The sequence below is a fragment of the Arachis stenosperma genome, chromosome 7, assembly GCF_014773155.1.
Source record: "Arachis stenosperma cultivar V10309 chromosome 7, arast.V10309.gnm1.PFL2, whole genome shotgun sequence".
NCBI classification, from domain to species: domain Eukaryota; kingdom Viridiplantae; phylum Streptophyta; class Magnoliopsida; order Fabales; family Fabaceae; genus Arachis; species Arachis stenosperma.
The window spans coordinates 48,845,448-48,868,724 of record NC_080383.1 but is presented as its reverse complement, the minus strand read 5'-3'; the positions used below and the strand labels follow the sequence as shown (position 1 = coordinate 48,868,724).

Here is a 23,277-nt window from a genome sequence, read left to right as displayed (position 1 = left end):
TAAGATTTGGTTTGATCCAAGCCATTTTCTACTTCTCTGCTTGTTGCAATTTTACTTTTCCTTGTTTAATTTCTGCTAATCCAACTCCCAATTCCCTTTACAATTCAAGCCAGTTACATTTCTTGCAATTTAAGATTCTGTAATTTACATTTCTTGTGTTCTAAGTTTCTGCCCCTTTAATTTCTCGTTCTTTAAGATTCAGCACTTTAATTTCTTGCCCTCTTTAATTTCATGCAATTTACACATTCCTTTTACTTTCCATGCAATTTAAATTCTGCAAATCACAAATCATTCAACCAAATCTTGATTCGCTTGACTAAATCAACCACTAAACTAAAATTGCTCAATCCTTCAATCCCTGTGGGATCGACCTCACTCCCGTGAGTTTTTATTACTTGATGCGACCCGGTGCACTTGCCGGTGAGTTTTGTGTCGGATCGTTTTCCGCTACATCAGTCAACACTTTGTTCTGAGCCAATATGGTATTCAGAGCATCAATTTCAAGAACTCCCTTCCTCTGTGGCGTTCCATTATTCACGAAATTCCTCTCAGAAGTGTACATGAATTGGTTATTTACAACCATGTCAATAAGTTTTTGAGCTTCTGCAAGCGTTTTCTTTAAGTGAATGGATCCACCTGCAGAATGGTCCAATGACATTTTGGAAAACTCATATAGATCATAATAGAATATATCTAATATGGTCCATTCTGAAAACATGTTAGAAGGACACTTTTTGGTCATCTGCTTGTATCTTTCTCAAGCTTCATAGAGGGATTCACCATCTTTTTGTTTGAATGTCTGAACATCCACTCTAAGCTTGCTCAGCTTTTGAGGAGGAAAGAATTTATCCAAAAAGGCTGTGACCAGCTTATCCTAGGAGTTCAGGCTATCTTTAGGTTGTGAGTCCAACCATGTTCTAGCTCTGTCTTTTACAGCAAAAGGGAAAAGCATGAGCCTGTAGACTTCAGGATCTACTCCATTTGTCTTAACAGTCTCACAAATTTGCAAGAACTCAGTTAAAAACTGATAAGGATCTTCAAATGGAAGTCCATGAAACTTGCAGTTCTGTTGCATCAAAGCAACTAATTGAGGTTTCAGCTCAAAATTGTTTGCTCCAATGGCTAGAATTGAGATGCTTCTTCCATCAAACTTGGATGTTGGTTTGGTGAAATCACCAAGCATCCTCCTTGCATTATTATTGTTGGGTTCGGCTGCCATCTCCTTCTCTTGTTCAAAAATTTCAGAAAGGTTACCTCTGGATTGTTGTAATTTAGCTTCTCTTAGTTTTCTCTTCAGAGTCCTTTCAGGTTCAGGATCAGCTTCAACAAGAGTGCCTTTTTCCTTATTCTTGTTCATATGAAAGAGAAGAGAAAAAGAAAAGGAAGCGGAATCCTCTATATCTGGACAAAGAGGATCCTTATTATTAGTAGAAGAGGAAAGGAATAAAAGTGGAGAATCCAATCACAAGGGTGAGGATAGAGGCAGTAATTGGAGATGAAGAGAGGTGGAAAGAAGTGTTAGTAAATAAATAAATAAATAGAAGAAGAGAAGAGAGAGAGAATTCGAAAATAATTTTGAAAAAGTAGTTAATGATTTTCGAAAATTAAAGATGAGATAGAATTAAAATTAAAATTTTAAAACAATTAGTTAATTAATTAGAAAGAATTTTGAAAAAGAGGTGAGATATTTTCGAAAATTAGAGAGGGAGAAGTAGTTAGGTGGTTTTGAAAAAGATAAGAAACAAACAAAAAGTTAGTTAGTTAATTGAAAAAGATTTGAAAATCAAATTTGAAAAGATAAGAAGATAAGAAGTTAGATAAGATAATTTGAAATCAAATTTTTGAAAAAGATAAAATTTTGAAAAAGATATGATAAAAAGATAAGATAAGAAGATATGATAAAAAGATAGGATTGAAAAAATTTAATTTTTAAAATTAAAATTAATTACTTAACTAACAAGAAACTAAAAGATATAGTTCTAGAATTTAAAGATTGAACCTTTCTTAACAAGAAAGTAACAAACTTCAAATTTTTGAATCAATCATATTAATTGTTAGCATAATTTCAAAAATTTGAAATAAAATTAAGAAAAAGATTTTGAAAATAATTTTAAAATTTTCGAAATTAATAAGATAAAAATGAAAAAGATTTGATTTTTGAAAAAATTTTGAAAAGATAGGATTTTTAAAATTGAAAATTTGACTTGACTTGTAAGAAACAACTAATTTTAAAATTTTTTTTGACTAAATCAACTCAAATTTTCGAAAATTATGAGAAAATTAAGGAAAATATATTTTTTATTTTTGAATTTTTAATTATGAGAGAGAAAAACAACAAAAATGACTCACAACATGAAAATTATGAATCAAAACTCATGATGCATGCAAGAACACTATGAATGTCAAGATGAACACCAAGAACACTTTGAAGATCATGATGAACATCAAGAACATGTTTTTGAAATTTTTTTTTTATGCAAAGAAAACATGCAAGACACCAAGCTTAGAAATCTTTAATGCTTGGACTCTAACAAACGAAAAATGCATATGAAAAACAAGAAAATACACAAAACAAGAAAACATCAAGATCAAACAAGAAGACTTACCAAGAACAACTTAAAGATCATGAAGAACACTATGAATGCATGAATTTTCGAAAAATGCATAATAATTTTAAAAACATGCGATTGACACCAAACTTAAAAATTGACTCAAGACTCAAACAAGAAACACAAAATATTTTTGATTTTTTTTCTAATTTTTTTTGTATTTTATTTTATTTTTTTCGAAAAACATATAGGAAAAAGAAAATAAGAAATTCAAAATCTTTAAGAAGAATTCTAGGAATCTTTCAATATTAGCCCAAATCTCCAATCAAAGGGTTGGACATGGCTTAATAGCCAGTCAGCTTTAGGATGGAATTACATACATTGTGGTGATTAGTTGAAGACCAATTCCAAAGGAGTTTGAATATGGCTTTGCAGCCAGCCAGGATTCAACATGCTTTCATGAAACTCTGGAATCCATTCTTAAATGTTTTGAAGCCATAGAATGATTTATTTTAAAAAAATTTCGAAAATAGGAATAAAAATTTTTTTTGAAAGATTTTTGAAAAGTTTTTGAAAAGAAAATTACCTAATCTGAGCAACAAGATGAACCGTCAGTTGTCCATACTCGAACAATCCCCGGCAACGGCGCCAAAAACTTGGTGGACGAAATTGTGATCTTCAACAATGGCTCCAATAATTTGGTAGCTCTCACACGTGAATTACACTTAGTCACAACTCCGCACAACTAACCAGCAAGTGCACTGGGCCGTCCAAGTAATACCTTATGTGAGTAAGGGTCGATCCCACAGAGATTGTTGGTATGAAGCAAGCTATGGTCATTTTGTAAATCTCAGTTAGGCTGATTCAAATGTGATTGGATTAGATAATTAAAAGATAAATAAAATAGGATAGAAATACTTATGTAAATTAATGGTGGGAATTTGAGATAAGCGTATGGAGATGCTTATCCCTGTTGAATCTCTGTTTTCCTACTGCTTTCATCCAATCCTTCTTACTCCTTTCCATGGCAAGCTGTATGTAGGGCATCACCGTTGTCAATGGCTACATCCCATCCTCTCAGTGAAAATGGTCCAAATGCTCTGTCACAGCACGGCTAATCATCTGTCGGTTCTCAATCAGGTTGGAATAGAATCTCGTGATTCTTTTGCATCTGTCACGAACGTCCAGCCTTCGGGAGTTTAAAGCTTGTCATAGTCATTCAATCCCGAAATCCTACTCGGAATACCACAGACAAGGTTAGACTTTCTGGATTCCCATGAATGCCGCCATCAATTCTAGCTTATACCACGAAGATTCTGATTAAGGAATCCAATAGATATGCGCCCGGTCTAAGGTAGAACGGAAGTGGTTGTCAATCACGCGCGTTCATAGGTGAGAATGATGATGAGTGTCACGGATCATCACATTCATCAAGTTGAAGTGCAACGAATATCTTAGAACAGGAATAAATCGAATTGGATGGAAAATAGTAGTAATTGCATTAAAATTTGAGGTATAGCAGAACTCCACACCCTTAATCTATGGTGTGTAGAAACTCCACCGTTGAAAATACATAAGTGATAGGTCCAGGCATGTGATGACATGTCATCATGTCATGTTTTTCTATGCTTTTTCTTTGTTTTTTTTATAGGTTTTATGCACTTTCTTGAGTTACAAGTAAGCCATTTAGGTAGAAATTCATGTTTTCTTAGATTCAATCAACCATGGATGAATTGATGCATTTTCATGAGTTTTTGTGCAATAATTGCTTATATATCAAGAAGAAGGAGAACTCTCATGATTATAGCATAGCTTTGATGCAATTGTTGATTGATGATAGGTGGAAAGAGGCTTGGAAGAAGGTTGAAGAAAAGGGGACAGCAAAGGGCAAGAAGAAGGATCATGTTTGAGCTCAAGTTTGCCTCAAACTTGGACTCAAACGTGAGGAAGAGTGCAACCACAGCCTGAAGGGGTATACTTCCAATAAGAATAACTTGAGCTACAGAGCTCCAAATGAGGTGATTCAAAAAGCAATGGAAAGTAGGAATCGAGAGCTTTCCAAGAATATATGGCACTGCATGGTGGACACTAAAATTGAGGGAGAAAACTGCCCCAAAATGTGCATAAACGAACATGGTGTCAACCTGCAGTGAGGCCAACTGACCTCTGCACCTTCGATGGAGTATAACTCGAGCTCTGAAGCTCCAAACTATGCTCTCCCAAAGGCATTGGAAAGTAGACATTCAGGGCTTTCCAAAAATATATAATAGTATGGGGTGGACTGAGCCTCCAGAATCTGGCATTTTTGACCACGTTTGAGGCAAACGTCGCCTCAAACATTGCACACCAAAGCCAGCGACCCTGTCCCCTTCAAAGGAGCATAACTTGAGTTGTAGATGTCCAATTGAGGTGATTCCAATTGGGTTAGAAAGTTAACATTTAAAGCTTTCCAACCATATATAATAGTTTATATTGGGCATGAAATTAGCAACGTTCACAAGAGGACAAAGAAGCGTCTCAAGACTTGAAGCCCAATGCCTGAGCCTCACGTTTGCGCCAAAGTTTGAGGCAAACGTGAGGCCAAACGTTTCTTGAATGACTGCCTGGGAAGAGTCTCACGTTTGCGCCAACGTTTGAGGCAAACGTGAGGCCAAACGTTGCTAGATGAATGCCCTGGAGGAAGCCCACGCCTGCGCCAACGTTTGACCTCAAACGTGAGGTCAAACGCCAATGACAGCAAATGGCCTTCTGCATAATGTCACACACGAAGACGTTTGAGTCAACGTTTGCCTCAAACGTTGACTCAAACGTGAATGGTTCATGGTCCGGTTCACAAGTGGATTTCTTCCCAACACCAAGAGCAATCAACAGAGGCTTATGTCAACCCAATTCCATCAAGAGCAAGGGCCCAATTCAAGGCTTGAAGATCATTTGAAGAAAGTGTATAAATAGCTTAGAATTTAAGTTTTCGGGGAGCTTTTCCTTTTGGAGCTTTTCTTTAGAATTTTCATAGGACTCACAGTAGAGAGCTCACTTTACATTTTGGTTGTTAGTTTTCTGGGAGGGGAATTGAATTCTCTTCCTCTGGGTTTCTTGTTTTCATTTTCCTGCATACTTGCTTGTGTCATGGGTGTTGAGAATTGAGGAAATTCTATCTCAATCTCACCTTGAGATCTCTCTCTGTTTTGATTTTTACTGCACTCTTGAGAAATTGGAAATTGAATTTAGTTTTCTACTGTTTGATCTTTACTTCTTTTGCAATTGAATTCTGAATTTGGATCTAGGAAGGCAATGAGATCTAGACTTGGCTATCTAGTCTCTTGAGTCCTGAGATCTATGTTTTTAAATTTTAATTTCCTTGTTTAATTGCTACACCAAGCTTATTTTCATTCCTGTTTGAGATCTGGTTCAATTGAATTCATCTTCCACTCTGTTTGTTGCATTTTATTTTCCTTGTTTAATCTCTGCAATCCCACATCCCTAACCCATTTAAGATTCAAGCAATTTAGATTTCTTGCAATTTAAGTTTCTGCAATTTATATTACTTGCCCTTTAAGATTCAGCTCTTTTAATTTTTCTGCACTTTAAATTCTTGTCAATTACCCCTCTCCCTTTACATTTCCTGCCATTTACTTGCTGTCAGATACAAAATCACTCAACCAATACTTAATTCGATTGACTAAATCAACCACTAAACTAAAATTGCTCAATCCTTCAATCCCTGTGGGATCGACCTCACTCCCGTGAGTTTTATTACTTGATGCGACCCGGTGCACTTGCCGGTGAGTTTGTGTTGGATCGTTTTCCGCACATCAAGTTTTTGGCGCCGTTGCCGGGGATTGATTAGATCAACAATGATTAAGTGGGTGAGAAGTCTAGATCAAGCATTTTCTTTGTTTTTGTTCTCTATTCTAAGTTGAAACCAAGGTGTTTGAGTTATTGCCTCACTAAGAAATTCTGTCTCTGTGACATGAATTTCAATTTCCATTGATGTTGCATTTTACAAAATACAAATGGAGTTCAACTCATCTTATGGTCAAACAAAATTTTACGGGATATTGCCCACCATCACCACCCTCTAATGGTGGCTGGGAATATCACCAAGAATTAACAGAGTCTGAGCACTCCAATTCATGGAGATTTGCTTCAGAGATACAAGATGAGCAAGAGAATCATATGGGATACTTCCCACCACCACAAAATGATTCAAGTCATTATTCTAATGGTGGCTGGGAGTATCACCAAGGAATGAAAGAGCATTCACCCTTACGTCACAGTTTCTCATTTGAAAGTTCTTCATCACTAGATTATGCCTCAACACAAAGTTTCCTCCAAAATCCATACAAGTCATCCCATCAATCACACAACTCATTCCACACCCCTCAACACAGCTTCACCACAACATATCCACGTCACCAAAATTACTCTCAACCTTCATCTCTTGAACCACCAGATGAGAATTACCTTCAAGCCATTGAAATACATAGAAAACTCGTGGAAAGATACACACAACCCCAATCCTAGAAAGAAATCATCCTCAAGAAGATGAATGAGCCCTTAGAGCAAACAAGGAGGAACTTAGAACCATCAAACAGAGAGGATGAAGACCAATTTGTGGGTGAAGAAGTGGAAAAGCAAGATGAGGAAGCCTCTGTGTCAAGTGAAATTTTAGTGAAAAAGGAAGAGGTGGTGGAAGTATTTGGACATGAGCCAAGGATTCTACATTCACAAGAGCCACTTGAGGTGATAATGAAACACAAAGATTCCCTCCCAGAGGCATTAATGGAAAATCATGAAGAAGAAAGGGAGGAAGACATTCAAGAGAAGTCACACTCAACTGAAGTAGAGAAGTACATGAAAGAAAAGCTCATGGAACCACCAATGCAAGAGGCTCTTGATAAAGAAATCACTCCAACAATCACACAGCAACCAAAACTTGGATTCAAGGAAGTGAAGGCAATTAACAAAAGCACCAAGAAGAGGATTGTGACCAAGATATCAAGGACAACATTCAAGAAAAGGTCAACTGCAAACAATCCCCCCCTGATCAAGCAAGCAAGCTCAACCAAGCCAATTTCAAAAGAAAGCTTGCTGAGAAGAAACCAAGAAAGGGGACAATAGCTGAAACTTCTCCTCCCTTGAAGTCATTCCTCTTAATAAACTGGAAGAAGAGGAAGAAAGTGAAGAACAGGTAGACAGTAGGTACATTTCTTTTCCCTTGCTTTGTTTAAATTTCAATAAATTGGCATATGATCACATTCTATGTTTGGTGTTGCCCTGCAACAAATTATTTTCAATTCCTTTTTATGATTGCATCAATTCTACATGAAAGTGACACACTAAGATTATAAGTTTGGTATGCCACTTATTTTTCTATGCAACTCATCCAGCAACATCACTTGTCTGCATAATCATATTGCCTTTGCATTGTTATTTTTCTTTTGTTTTGACATTTCGTTTGCATTCTCTTTGTTTTAGTCACTTTTTTATATTTTTATGTTTTCTTTTATTAATTGCTTTTGTTAATACATCACCAAGAGATCCTTATTCATGACAAATCTTGGCTTGGTGATTGTATTCAACAAATAACAGTTTCTTTTGTTTAGTTTTAATTCAAATAAAGTGACATATAGTTGCATTCTAAGTTTGGTGTTGCTATGCAACAAAATTTGGTTCCAATCCTTACAAGATACTTGCATCGATTCCAAGTGAAAGTGTCACACTAAGTTTGGTGTGTCACTCATATTTTTATGCAATGTATCATGCACACCCTCTTATGTTTGCAATTAGAATGTTTCTGTTTCTCTGTGCCTTCATGGTTATTTGTAATTTTGCTTGCTTAAAACACATGTGCTACTAATATTTCATTGTGGAAGACATTCATGATCCATCTTAGCCCCATAGCCATTGTTCTAATTGTTGCTTGAGGATGAGCAAGCATTCTGAGTATTGGTATGGGAAGAAGGAAGAATAGAAGGAAAAGGACAACAATATAAAGGATGAACTACAAGGTTGTAAAGTTCCTTTTCCCTCTCATTTGTTTCCAGCACCTTAAATTGCATGATTGTCTTTATATTCTCTGTATGCATGTGTGGTATGAATAAGCATAGCTTGAATTCTGATTGTAACATGGTACTGTGACATTATGACTACCAACTTGAGCTTTGTGAATTCAAAAGCAATAAAGCATCATGATCATAAACAAACAAGGCATTAAAGAAGAATTTAGCATGTGCGTACAAGTATTGGAAAGCTAGTATGGTTAATTGTTGCTCAATTGCATTAGACTTTATTTAATTGAAGTTTTCATCTAGCACGTTTTGTGAAATCTTTTGAAATCATGAAAACCTTGAAGAAGCAAATACAAAATAAGGCAAGAAAAGAAAAAGGGAAAGAATGAGAAAGCTGAAGGCTCTGAGTACCAATGACAATATGTTAAGTACTTGTGGCGTTTATGTATCAAGCCAAATGCTTGAAAATAAAACACTTAGAAGTCAAGGCTAGGCTCAAAGTGCAAAAGCACTCCCTCAAAACTCAAGGCTCTGAGCATCAATGATTAGAGAGTCAAGAAAAGAAAAAAATGAGCTTAATGAAGTCCTCTAATTAAATGCTTGTGGTGCTTATGTATCAAGTGGTAATACTTGAAAACAAAGCATTTAGAAGTCGTAGTTTTGTTATTAACTCATGGGGCAAAGCACCCAAAAGGAGAAGCTAAAAAAAAAAATCAAAAGCTTGTTTCAAGGAAGAATTATAAGAAAAAGATTTTATAAATTGAGCTAGATAGAAGCATCAATCATTTACATTTCTTTTGTGATTGTAGCTTGCTTAGAAAACTAGCTTACCATGAACATTGAGTTGCTATTCTTCTCACCTTGGTTTGTCAATCTTTATTGCATGATTCTTTTCTTGCTTGGGGACAAGCAAGGTTTAAGTTTGGTGTTGTGATGACATGTCATCATGTCATGTTTTTCTATGCTTTTTCTTTGTTTTTTTATAGGTTTTATGCACTTTCTTGAGTTACAAGTAAGCCATTTGGGTAGAAATTTATGTTTCCTTAGATTCAATCAACCATGGATGAATTGATGCATTTTCATGAGTTTTTGTGCAATAATTGCTTATATATCAAGAAGAAGAAGAACTCTCATGATTATAGCATAGTTTTGATGCAATTGTTGATTGATGATAGGTGGAAAGAGGCTTGGAAGAAGGTTGAAGAAAAGGGGACAGCAAGGGGCAAGAAGAAGGATCACGTTTGAGCTCAAGTTTGCCTCAAACTTGGACTCAAACGTGAGGAAGAGTGCAACCACAGCCTGAAGGGGTATACTTCCAACAAGAATAACTTGAGCTACAGAGCTCCAAATGAGATGATTCAAAAAGCAATGGAAAGTAGGAATTGAGAGCTTTCCAAGAATATATGGCACTGTATGGTGGACACTAAAATTGAGGGAGAAAACTGCCCCGAAATGTGCATAAACGAACATGGTGTCAACCTGCAGTGAGGCCAACTGACCTCTGCACCTTCGATGGAGTATAACTTGAGCTCTAAAGCTCCAAACTATGCGATCCCAAAGGCATTGGAAAGTAGACATTCAGGGTTTTCCAACAATATATAATAGTATGGGGTGGACAATGCGTTTGAGCCTTCAGAATCTGGTGTTTTCGACCACGTTTGAGGCAAACGTCGCCTCAAACGTTGCACACCAAAGCCAGCGATCCTGTACCCTTCAAAGGAGCATAACTTGAGTTGTAGATGTTCAATTGAGGTGATTCTAATTGGGTTAGAAAGCTGACATTTAGAGCTTTCCAACCATATATAATACTCTATATTGGACATGAAATTAGCAACGTTCACAAGAGGACAAAGAAGCGTCCCAAGACTTGAAGCCCAACGCCTGAGTCTCACGTTTGCGCCAAAGTTTGAGGCAAACGTGAGGCCAAACGTTTCTTGAATGACTGCCTGGGAAGAGTCTCATGTTTGCGCCAACGTTTGAGGCAAACGTGAGGCCAAACGTTGCTAGATGAATGCCCTGGAGGAAGCCCACGCCTGCGCCAACGTTTGACCTCAAACGTGAGGTCAAACGCCACTGACAGCAAATGGCCTTCTGCATAATGCCACACACGAAGACGTTTGAGTCAACGTTTGCCTCAAACGTTGACTCAAACGTAAATACCCCAATGTCCAAATTGCAAGCGAATTTCTTCTCAAGACTAAGGCCATACGGATCCATCTTCAACCCAATTTCACTCCAAAGCAAGCAAAGCCCACATGACTCAAAGGCACACAGAGAAGCTAGATTAGGAATTTCATTTTATAAATATTGTTTTGATTTTTTATTTTCATTTTGTAAAAAGCCTATATAAAGGCATTATTTTCATTTCACTGGAAGGCTAGCTCCATTAGGGAGTAGTAGTAGTAGATAGCTCTCTCTTTTAGTTTTCATTTCTGTTTTGAATCTTGGGTGGAGATTGGAAGGAATTCTGTTTTCATTCTCACCTTGAGAATTCTCTCTGTTTGCCTGTCTACAAAATTTCAGTGAATTGTGATTTGAATCAAAGCTCTCTTTACTGCTTTCATCTTTATTTCTTCTTCAATCTGTTTACTGTTAGATCAAGGAAGGGATTGAGATCTAGACTTGTTTTCTAGTCTCATTGAGCTCCTGAGATCTTCAACCTCTCATTTATATTTTGCAATTAAGCCAAGCTGCTCTCTGTTTTGATTTTTCAAGTGAGTTTCCTAATCTGTTTGAGTTTGCTGCATCATTTACTTCTCTGTTTGATTGCTATTTACACTTCCTTGTTTGATTTCTTGAATCCTAACTCCCAAAATACTTTTACTCTTCCTACAATTTAAATTTCTAGTTGCTTGATCTATTGCTTTCTTTAATTTCCAACACCCACTCCCCTTTACATTTACTGCAATTTACATTTCTTGTCATTTAAGATTCTTGTCAATTTACATTTCTTGCTCTTTACGTTTTTGTCATTTACTTTCTGCACTTTAATTTTCCTTGCACTTTACATTCTGCTGGTCACATTTCATCCAATTCACCAATGTTAGCTTGACTAAACTAATCACCCACTAAAGTTGCTTGATCCATCAATCCCTGTGGGATCGACCTCACTCTTGTGAGTTATTTTTACTTGATGCGACCTGGTACACTTGCCGGTGAGTTTTGTGTCGGATCGTTTTCCGCACATCAGCATGGCCGAATGGCCAGCCCCCAAAACGTGATCAATAGTCTCCTAAGATGAATAATAAAATAAAACTGAGACCAAAAGATGTCTAATACACTAGTAAAAAGTTCTATTTATACTAAACTAGCTACTAGGGTTTACAGAAGTAAGTAATTGATGCATAAATCCACTTCCGGGGCCCACTTGGTGTGTGCTTGGGCTGAGCTTGATCTATCCACGAGCTGAGGCTTCTCTTGGAGTTGAACGCCAGGTTGTAACGTGTTTTGGGCGTTCAACTCTGGTTTGTGACGTGTTTCTGGCGTTTGACTCCAGAATGCAGCATGGAACTGGCATTGAGCACCAGTTTACATTGTTTAATCACGAATAAAGTATGAACTATTATATATTTCTTGAAAGCTCTGAATGTCTACTTTCCAACGCCGTTTAAAGCGCTCCATTTAGAGTTCTATAGCTCCAGAAAATCCATTTCGAGTGCAGGGAGGTCAGATTCCAACAGCATCAGTAGTCCTTTGTCAGCCTCCTATCAGAGTTTTGCTCAGGTCCCTCAATTTTAGCCGAAAAATACCAAAAATCATAGAAAAACACACAAACTCATAGTAAAATCCAGAAATGTGAATTTAGCATAAAAACTAATGAAAACATCCCTAAAAGTAACTAGATCATACTAAAAACTTCCTAAAAACAATGCCAAAAAGCATATAAATTATCCGCTCATGAGACGTGCAAAAGCTTGTCATGCATCTGTCCGAACACTGCACCAATGGCATGATCATTGGCATCACACATTAATTCAAATGGTAATGTCCAGTTTGGTGCAGAGATGACTGGTATTGTGACCAGCTTAGCTTTCAGAGTCTCAAACGCCTGCAGACACTCCTTATTAAAGATAAATGGCGTGTCAGCAGCTAGCAGATTACTCAGAGGTTTTGCAATTTTTGAAAAATCTTTTATAAACCTTCTATAGAATCCTGCATGCCCCAGAAAGCTTCTGATTGCCTTAATATTAGCAGGTGGTGGTAGTTTTTCAATTACCTCTACCTTAGCTTGATCCACCTCTATTCCCTTGTTCAAAATTTTATGCCCAAGGACAATTCCTTCAGTCACCATAAACTTACATTTCTCCCAGTTTAAAACCAGGTTAGTCTCTTGGCACCTCTTTAGAACAAGTGCTAGATGGTCAAGACAGGAGCTGAATGAGTCTCCAAATACTGAAAAGTCATCCATGAAGACTTCCAGAAATTTTTTCACCATATTAGAGAAAATAGATAGCATGCACCTTTGAAAGGTTACAGGTGCATTACACAGACCAAATGGCATCCTTCTGTATGCAAATACTCCAGATGGACATGTGAATGCTGTTTTCTCTTGATCCTGGGGATCTACTACAATTTGATTATAACCTGAATATCCATCTAGGAAGCAGTAGTATTCATGACTTGCTAGTCTTTCTAGCATCTGGTCTATGAATGGTAAAGGAAAATGATCCTTTCTGGTAGATGTATTGAGCCTTCTGTAATAAATACACATACGCCACCTTGTAACTATTCTTGTAGGAACCAGTTCATTTTTTTCATTATGAACCACTGTCATGCCACCCTTCTTAGGGACGACTTGGACAGGGCTTACCCAGGGGCTGTCAGAAATAGGATAAATGATCCCATCCTCTAGTAATTTAGTGACCTCCTTCTGCACCACCTCCTTCATGGCTGGATTCAGCCGTCTCTGTGGTTGAACCACTGGCTTAGTGTCACCCTCCAATAGGATCTTGTGCATGCATCTCGCTGGACTAAAGCCCTTAAGATCACTAATGGACCACCCAAGAGCTGTCTTGTGAGTCCTTAGTGATGGTGTTTTTGCAGAAAATGAATTTCCAAACACATAGATCTAACCAGCAAGTATACCGGGTCGCATCAAGTAGTAATAACTCACAAGAGTGAGGTCGATCCCACAGGGATTGATGGATCAAGCAACTTTAGTGGGTGATTAGTTTAGTCAAGCTAACATTAAGTGATTGGGTGAAATTGTAGCAAATAGAAAGTAAATAGCAATGAATTTAAAGTTGTAGAATGTAAATGGTAGGAAACTTAAAGAGCAAGAAAGTAAAAGAGCTGAAACTTAAATTGCAAGAAAAGTAAATTGCAGAAAAAGTAAAGGGGGGCTGGATGTTGTAAATTAAAGAAAGCAATAGATTAAGCAACTAGAAATTTAAATTGCAGAAAATGTAAATGTGCAGGAAATTAAATCAAGCTCAATGTGAACAGAAATGTGAAAGTACAGAATGCAGGAAAGGAAATTGCAAAAAAGTAAACGTAGCAGAAGAGGAAACCAGCAAGAAGACTTAGATTATGCATGAAATTCCAGAAGAAGAATCAACAATTTCAATAGAACAGTAAAAACAGAAGAGCAGCCAAGAACTTAACTCAATTGCAAAATAAAATTGAAGATCTCAGGGAATCAAAGAGACTAGAATATAAATCTAGATCTCAAGCCCTTCCTTGATTCAACAGCAAACAGATTGAAGAAGAAATGAAGATGGAAGCAGTAAATGAAAACTCAGATTCAACTTTAAATTCTTAGAAATTATGCAGAAGATGAACAAAGATGGATTTCAGATCAAAGATTGAAACAGAATTCCTCCAACCTCAATTCAAAATTTCAAAACAAAGAGAAAAACTAAAGAGAGAGCTATCTACTACTACTCCTAATGCTCCCTAGTGGAGCTAGCCCTCTTTCTAATGAGATGGAATTGATGCCTTTATATAGGCTTTACAAAGTGAAAATGAAAATAAAATTAAAATAAATTACATTTAAAAATAAAAATCCTAATCTAATTGATCCTTGTGCCTTTGAGAGATGATAATGGGCTTAGCTTGCTTTGGATTTGAGGGAGAATGGGTCTTGGATGGCCTTGGTTCAATTGGTGAAGAATTGAGTTCAAAGGGAATTTTAATTGAATTTTGGCCCATAGGTGTTGCTCCCAGGAGGCTGCTCTGCTCTTGTGGAGAGCAGAGCAGTGAAGCATTGTGTGGGGATGCATGTTGCGTGCTGAGTATAGTGAGGCATCAGGATGCTGCCCTGCTCTTGTGGAGAGCGGGGCAGTGGAGCCTTGCATGTGTGTCTTGCGCGCTCAATTCCTTGGACCGTGTCATGATGCGCTTGTGTGCGCCAAGGAGTGTGCTCTGCCCTCCTTGTGAGCAGCGTAATGGAGCTTCCAAGGGGAGTGCCAAGTTCGAATCCCATGGAGTGCATTGCTTGGCTTTTTCTTCTTGGCACCTAATTCATGCATAAGGCTTGGCTTCCTAGAGATCCTTGGTTCGAAACTTGGTGGAGGAAGTTGCTGCAATTTTTTTCTTGAATTTTCATGAAGAGAAGCTCGACAACGCCCTGCTCTCTAAGAGGGCAGAGCAGAATAATGAGCGCTACTTTGCTTTGGAGTGAGGCTTCAGCTTCGAACCTTGGTGGAAGCACTTTGATTTATTTTCACTTATTTTTGGCCCTTAAAGATGCCTTTCACTCATGCCCCAATTGTACGCCAAATATGGATTGCTATATATTGTTGGAAAGCTCTAAATGTCAGATTTCCAACGCAACTAGAAGCACATCAATTGGACATCTGTAGCTCAAGTTATAGCCATTTGAAGTAGGCATGGTCATGTTGTGAGCGCCCAGATTTTAACTTAGCGAAAATTTGCTTCCAACCTCACTTTGTTTCATCAAGATATTGCCCTGCTCTCCGCAAGGGCAAAGCAATGTGCGTGCTGGTTGCTTCCTTCTTTGATTTGGTCATGGGCCATGCTTTTAAAAGCGTGGCCTAATGCTCCAAAGTGTGCTCCAACTTCAAAGTGTGTCCCAAAGCTCTTTTTTTCTCCTTTTTAACTTATTTTGTGCTTCTTTGCTTCTTTTTCTTCTTAATTTCTACAAGATTTATAAATTTAAAAGATCAAGAAAATATATCATTTAAGCACAAAAGAATGCAATATTTAAGCACTAATCATCAATTTCTTGTATGAAAAAGCATAGAAAAATAGGTATATGATGACTTGTCATCACAACACCAAACTTAAACCTTGCTTGTCCCCAAGCAAGAAAAGAATCATGCAATAAAGATTGACAATCCAAGGTAAGAAGAATAGCAACTCAATGTTCATGGTTAGCTAGTTTTCTAAGCATGCTACAATCACAAAAGGGATGTAAATGATTGATGCTTCTATCTAGCTCAATTTATGAAATCTTTCTCTTATATTTCTTCCTTGAAACAAGCTTTTGATTTTTTTTTATTAGCTTCTCCTTTTGGGTGCTTTGCCCCATGAGTTAATAACAAAGCTACGACTTCTAAATGCTTTGTTTTCAAGTATTACCACTTGATACATAAGCACCACAAGCATTTAATTAGAGGACTTCATTAAGCTCATTTGTTTCTTTTCTTGACTCTCTAATCATTGATGCTCAGAGCCTTGAGCTTTGAGGGAGTACTTTTGCACTTGAGCCTAGCCTTGATTTCTAAGTGTTTTGTTTTCAAGCATTTGGCTTGATACATAAACACCACAAGCACTTAGCAAATAAATTGCCATTGGTACTCAGAGCCTTCAGCTTTCTCATTCTTTCCCTTTTTCTTTTCTTGCTTTAATTGTATTTGCTTCTTCAAGGTTTTCATGATTTCAAAAGATTTCACAAAATGTCCTAGATAAAAACTTCAATTAAATAAAATCCAATGCAATTGAGCAACAATTAATCATACTAGCTTTCCAATACTTGTATGCACATGCTAAAATCTTCTTTAATTCCTTGTTTGTTTATGATCATGATGCTTTATTGCTTTTGAATTCACAAAGCTCAAGTTGGTAGTCATAATGCCACAGCAACATGTTACAAATCAAGATTCAAGCTATGCTTTATTCATACACACATGTAAACAGAAAAGATGAAGACAATCATGCAATTTAAAGTGCTGGAAATAAATGAGAAGAAAAGAAACTCTACAACCTTGTAGTTCATCTTCATTATTGTTGTCCTTTTTCCTCTATTCTTCCTCTTTCCCTTGCCAAACTCAGAATGCTTGCTCATCCTCAAGCAACAATTAGAATAATGGCTATGGGGCTAAGATGGGTCATGAATGTCTTACACACTGAAATGTTAACATTACATGTGTTGCAAGCAAGTAAAAATGAAAACTACACCAAATTCAGTATATAGCTACACTTAATTTGTGACCCTTATTTAAAAGGTCTCTATTTATTAATATAACGACATTTATATTTATAATTTTTTAACCGTCACTGTGGTGTCTCTCTCAGAGTCTCACTCCTTCTCCTTTATTGTGCTTTTTCAAAATCCCATTCACACTACAGTCATGGAGATAAGAAGAGAAGAGATGAAAAAGTAACAATCAGTCGCCGTTCGAGTTCATCCTCGCGGTTCGAGTCCGCCGTTCACTGTTCGCGCATCGCGGTTCGAGTTCGTCGTTCGCCGTTCACCGTCGCGGTTCGAGTTCGTTGTTCCCTGTTCGCCGTTCATCTCCATCGCGGTTTGAGTTCGCCGTCTCCGTCTCCCACACTGTCCTTTCTCTTGCCCTCTTTTGTCAGTGCAAACCCTAATCCCCTCTTTTCGATAACCATTTCGTCTCGTTCAACCACAATATTCAACATGTTCGATGAAATGCTTCAACCAAATTTGTGTGACTTTTTTTCTTTGCATTCTATTTTGCTACAATTTGTCATAATGATTGCATTCTCATGTTTTTTCTGTGAATTTCATAGTCTACATCAGATAATGGAAGAGTCTAAAGTGAAAATTCAACCGCACATAATTTCATTTTACACCTTATTGTTGATGCAAGAAGTATTTGGTTATAGTTGCTTGTGAAGATTAATATCTTACATCAGTAAATTCTAGACAACAGGGAAGCTGTGGTCTTCTTTATTTACTGAGCCTCTAATAATGCACATATGCTGAGACAAAGGTATGAATAAATATTCTTCTGTTTGTTTTAAATGGATCTTGTATTCTTATATTTTCTTGTATTTTCGTGTTATTTCTTTCAACTCTTCATCAGTGAAAAATATTGAGTAAACATTTGTGTTTCTGGTTGGTTTTGATGACCTAAACTTAAGCTACATAGCTACAATATGGATCAATTCAAGTGCCATTCAGACAGTTTCATCTATTCAGGTTGGCATAAAACTCAGTTTGAACATTACAGTAAAACTATAAAGTTTCACTAAAATATTAGCCATATAGCATACATGTTCAACATGTTTAGCAAAAATTTTTAACTCAGTGTTTCTTTAGAAATCAAATTCTCAGACTTTTCTTGTTAATTTTACATTATCATCCCCATAGCAGAACTCATCATGTAACTATGTCTCTACCATGTCTTTCAATTGTATATTTATATATGGCTCCAGTGTTTGGCTATGAAAAATTGCCAAAGCCCTTGTTCTTTCACATGACTCCAGCTATCACCAACTCATTAATTATTAGTATCTTCCTACTAACATCACTTTGTTATGTTGATTATTAATTAGTCTTTGTGAAATTGTGGCTATGAAATTGTAGCATGAAGGAAACAGTAACCTAAAGGCTAAGGAGCCACTTCTTCAATGCAGAGAGGTAAAATTAACTATTATATGTTTTTTAACTCACTGAGCTTTGAATTGCTTCTTTAATATATTTATATCAGCAATTTACATCTGATTGGTTATATGGCTAGAGAGTTATACTCTTTCAACTGATGCCTTCTATAAAATATATAGTGGTTAGTCTCTTTATGATTAAATTTTGGGATTGGAAGCAATAGTGAATTGTCCTTTTTATAGTTAAATTTTGTGGTTAGTCTATTATATTATTTTGCTATTGTATTACTTTGCTGTTGCCAGCTAACAGCAGGACATGATTATTTATCCACTAGCTAGTAAAATAGTCAATTTCAAACCATAAGTTTCAATAATTTCAAAACAGAAAAAATCTTAGCTATATATGTAAACTGAAATAAAATAATAAGGACCGGGTGCACTTGAAAATTACATGTATATATCTTGGAATGTTGATAATTATTATAAAATAAATTAAACTTTTCCTTTTTAATTGAACTTTTTGGACTATTATTTTTAATTTGTTCTTCATCTAGTTAACTAGTATAGAACTTAATTAACCTTCAGCCTCTTTCCTAATAATAATAATAATAATAATAATAATAATAATAATAATATTCATTGGCCTGAATCTTTTTAACAGTATTGATGACTTTTATAGGTTGCTTCCGTATCTTTTTTTTTTAATAAGAAAATCAAGACTGCTTATTATTTGGTCCCTGACAAAGGATCTTAAATCTTAAGGTTAGTACCTCACATTGCTTATTTCTTGTTCATTGAATTGGTATACTTTACTAATTATAGTATCTATTTTTATTTGAAATGATCAATGTACAAGAGCTCTAAAGTCAGCACATTTAAATCAATAAATAATGGTTACCTTTAGTATTTAGTAGTTCAAATTATAATTACTGTGAAATCTGTTCCAATTCTTCTATTTTGCTTTTAGATGTTAATTATTGAGATGAATATATGGTTAAGAACTGCATTTGCTTATGGGCAAACCAGCAGTGGCAAGACATTCACCATGAATGGTTCGGAAAATGACCCAAGAATAATTCCTTAGGCTGTCAAAAGATATATTTGCAAAATTGAGATGGTAGCTTCTGCTAAAAGTCTTGTTTAGAGTTCGTGTTTGTAGTTGTTCATGTTGTTATTTTGATGTTTGGTTTGGTTCGACCAATTTATTTTCAGATGTTTGATCGTGAGCTTCTAATTTGAGTGTCCCACATGGAGATCTATAATGAAGAAATTAATGACCTAGTTGTTGAAAATCAGAAATTGCAACTTGCTTTGTTTCTTTCTTTGCTGAATAATTAATTGGTAAGACATACATGATGCACTTTTATTTTTAAAGACTATTCAGTTTGAGACACATTAGCACTTGTCCATCAATATACTTGGTCTTCATCCTTTCTTATAGCTCATTATGATAGTGTGAATGTCTTGGGCGCTTGGCTGTTAATTCTAGAATGAATGGAGCATGAAAGATCCTCCATGTATATTAATGAATGTCTACAATTTAAAATGTGCATCACTAGATTGTATAGCCAATGGAGTGTTATCACCTTAATATAATTTAGAAAAGTGAACTTTTAGATTAGGGATCATTGGTTAATGCATATATTTGTGCCATGTTTTCTCCTGGCTGGCTTACAGGGAATGGGCAGACAAAGCAAAAATAAACTTTTAACTCATTGGTTAATGCATATATAATTGGTTAATGTATTTGGTTGTTCGAGCTTTTTGCAAAGTTTTCTTGCAAGAAGTACCACCAGCACATTACCCACTATGTCCAAAACCAATTTTTTATGATTTATTTTTTATATAAACCTTTTATTAATTGGGTGTACAAGGGCGATTCATTTTCTTCAATCTCAACTAATCAATTTTTATCTGGGGTTGAAATTTTGTTATGTTATTAGGAACATTCAGTTTTTTGGCTTTGAGTCTCAGCAAAAAGTGAGTGTATCATATGTTGTGGTCATTGGTCTTGGAGGGGTTGGCAATCATGCTGCATCTATACAGAGTTCTATTTTTTTTTGAATATCTAAAGTTGAAAATCACCAAAGCCTATGCCAATAAAATTTCATCTCTCTGCCATTCTGATTTAATTCTTTGGATTGCTTGCTTCTATTTTCTTTATTTTAAGTGTGAACCTATAACATTTCTTTATTTCTCTTTTGTTATATATATATATTAATTAAAAGAAGGCTTGTACAATTCGAAGAGGAAAAAGATGAACATGTTGAACCAAATGTTGTATATGCTAGAGAAAATGTTAATCTCTCAAATGATGAAAATGGTAATTATTTTTATTATCCTAATTGATATTTAAACTTTAATATCTTTTTTCTTAATTTATTTATTCACTAATAAAAATGTTAGCTCAATGTTAGTCCACTAAATTAGTGAAGTGAACCAGTGACACCTAACTTACAAGTAGCTGGCTAGCTGACTTTACTTTTTTCTAATTTATTTTCTCCTTTTTTTTTATGTTGAATCCTTTAAAAATAGGTAAAAGGAACAGATAATCAGATACTATTATGTCCTAAATCAATATTATACTCTTGTCCAAATTGGGGTACCTGTAAAACCCAGGGAGGGAGGGATATGATTTGTATGATTTGGAACTCACTGCTGTGAAGGACAACACTGAGTTGCGGAAGCTGTTGATTGAGATATCAAGCAAGTCCATTATTGTGATCGAGGTCATAGGAGGAAGAAAATTGAAAGAGTGAAGGAAAGATGAAGAAGAAAAAGGTCAAAGTAAGAATTGTTAGGTTTACATGTTTAGATTAAGTTGGAATTTTTTGAATTTACATATGGATTATGATTATGTAATTAAAACTTGTAGAATTCAACTTTTGAAATACATTGTTGTTATTTTTGTAAAACTTGTGGGATTAAATTTGGATTTTTTGAAATACAATGTCATTTCTGGAGAATTCAACTTTTGATGATAGAAATCTTTGGTATTGGAGAGATTATGACAGTTTAAAATAGTCACTAAATACAGGAAAAACTGTCACAGGAATAAGTAACTTAGTAACGGTTTTAAATCGGAAAATAGTCACTAAATATGCATAAAAATGGTCATAAGAACTAGTAATTTAGTAACGGTTTAAAATAGTCGCTAAATATTGTGACGGTTTAAAATAGTCAAGAAATATAAGAAAAAACTGTCACAGGATTTAGTAATTTAACGACAGTTTTAAAACGTCACAAAATACAGTATAAAAAACACCTTTACTAGTGTTATAAATTAGTGACGGTTTTATACTTTAAAAACTGTCACAAACAATTTAGCGACACTTCTTACCAACGGTGGTCCAAAACCGTCACTATGACAGCTGGCGACGCTCAAATCTGTGACGCTTTTTTTAACCGTCGCAAAATCATTTAGTGACAGTTAAAACCGTCACCAAGCATTAAAAAAAACCGTCGCCAAAATGCTGTTTTGTTGTAGTAAGGCACAAGAGACAGCGACATTTTGATTGCAAGCATAAGAAGGTGTGCACAATACTTTGCATAAAGAATAAGTGGCACACCAAACTTAGTGTGACACTTTCACTTGGAATTGATGCAAGTATCTATTAGATATTGGAACCAAATTTTGTTGCATAGCAACATTAAACTTAGAATGCAACCATATGTCAATTTATTTGAACTAAAACTAAACAAAAGAAACTGTTATTTGTTAAATACAATCACCAAGCCAAGAATCTGTTATGAATAATGCTCTCTTGGTAATGTATTAACAAACACAGTAAATAAGCAAACTAAAATGAAAGCATTTAAAAACAGAAAAATGACTAAAGAAAGTAGAATGAAAAAGTGTCAAATTAAAAGAAAAAAATAAAACTGCAGAGGCATTATGATTATGTAGACACGTAGTGTTGCTTGAATGAATTGCATAGAAAATAAGTGGCACACCAAACTTAGAATCTTGGTGTGTCACTTTCATTTTTGATTTGATGCAATCATCCAAAAATAATGAAAATAGTTGCAAGGTAACACCAAACTTAGAATGTAATAATATGCCAATTTATTGAAATTTAAACAAAGCATGGAGAAGAAATGTGCGTACTGTCTACCTGTTCTTCACTTTCTTCCTCTTCTTCCAGTTTGTTAAGAGGAATGACCTCAAGGGGGGAGAAGTTTCAGCTATTGTCCCTTCTTTTGGCCTCTCCTCAGCAAGCTTCCTTTTGTAAATGGCTTGATTGACCTTGCTTGCTGGACCAGGGACAGGATTGGTGCTCTTGTTAGTTGCCTTCACTCTTTTGGATTTAATACTTGGTGGTTGTGTGGTTGTTGGAGTGATTTCTTCATTAAGAGCCTCTTGCATTAGTGGTTTCATGAGCTCTTCCTCTATGTAATTCTCAGCTTTAATTGAGCGTGAATCTCCTTTAGTGTCTTCCTCTATTCCTTTTTCATGACTTTCCATTAAGTCCTTTGGGAGGGAATCTTCATGTTCTTCTATCACCTCAATTACAGTTTCATTTTCAACCACCTCATTCTTCATTGAAAGTTCACTTGATGCAGTGGCCTCCTTATCTTGCTCTTCCATTTTCTCCTTCACATCCATCAATTGGCCTTCATTTTCCTTGCTCAGTGGTTCTAAGCTCCTCCTTATTTTCTCTAAATCTCCATTTATATTTTTGAATAGAGCTTCTTGCCTTTTTCAAGATTGTTCTTGTCTTTCAAAAAATCCTCTGGACTTTTGAAGGAGATCCTCTGAATCACAATTTGAAGAATTGTTGAACTCATCACAGTATGGATTGCTAAGATTTCTTTGATTTTGACTTTCCCAGTCATAATATGAGTAGTTGTTAGACTCATCAAAATCTGGATCATATTGTGTCTCTGGGAAGTGTCCCATATGATTCTCTTGCTCATTTTGTGTCTCTGAAGCAATTCTCCATGGATTGGAGTGCTCATAA

The 23,277-nt window shown here is 35.8% G+C and overlaps 1 long non-coding RNA gene and 1 other non-coding gene across 5 annotated transcripts; both read left to right on the top strand.

Moving 5' to 3' along the window:
* Positions 1-716: 716 nt before the first annotated feature.
* LOC130942524 (small nucleolar RNA R71) lies at positions 717-820 on the top strand. The gene has a single exon (XR_009071091.1). It is a non-coding gene; the product is annotated as a small nucleolar RNA R71 (small nucleolar RNA).
* Positions 821-17,010: 16,190 nt separating this feature from the next.
* LOC130941445 (uncharacterized) lies at positions 17,011-21,282 on the top strand. 4 transcript variants are annotated; one of them, XR_009070639.1, is made up of 6 exons: positions 17,011-17,703; positions 17,855-17,912; positions 18,300-18,353; positions 18,996-19,078; positions 19,529-19,657; positions 20,852-21,282. It is a non-coding gene; the product is annotated as an uncharacterized LOC130941445 (long non-coding RNA). The 4 variants fall into 4 exon arrangements; XR_009070638.1 differs by having other exon boundaries at positions 17,011-17,912; XR_009070637.1 differs by having other exon boundaries at positions 17,011-18,353.
* Positions 21,283-23,277: the final 1,995 nt, after the last annotated feature.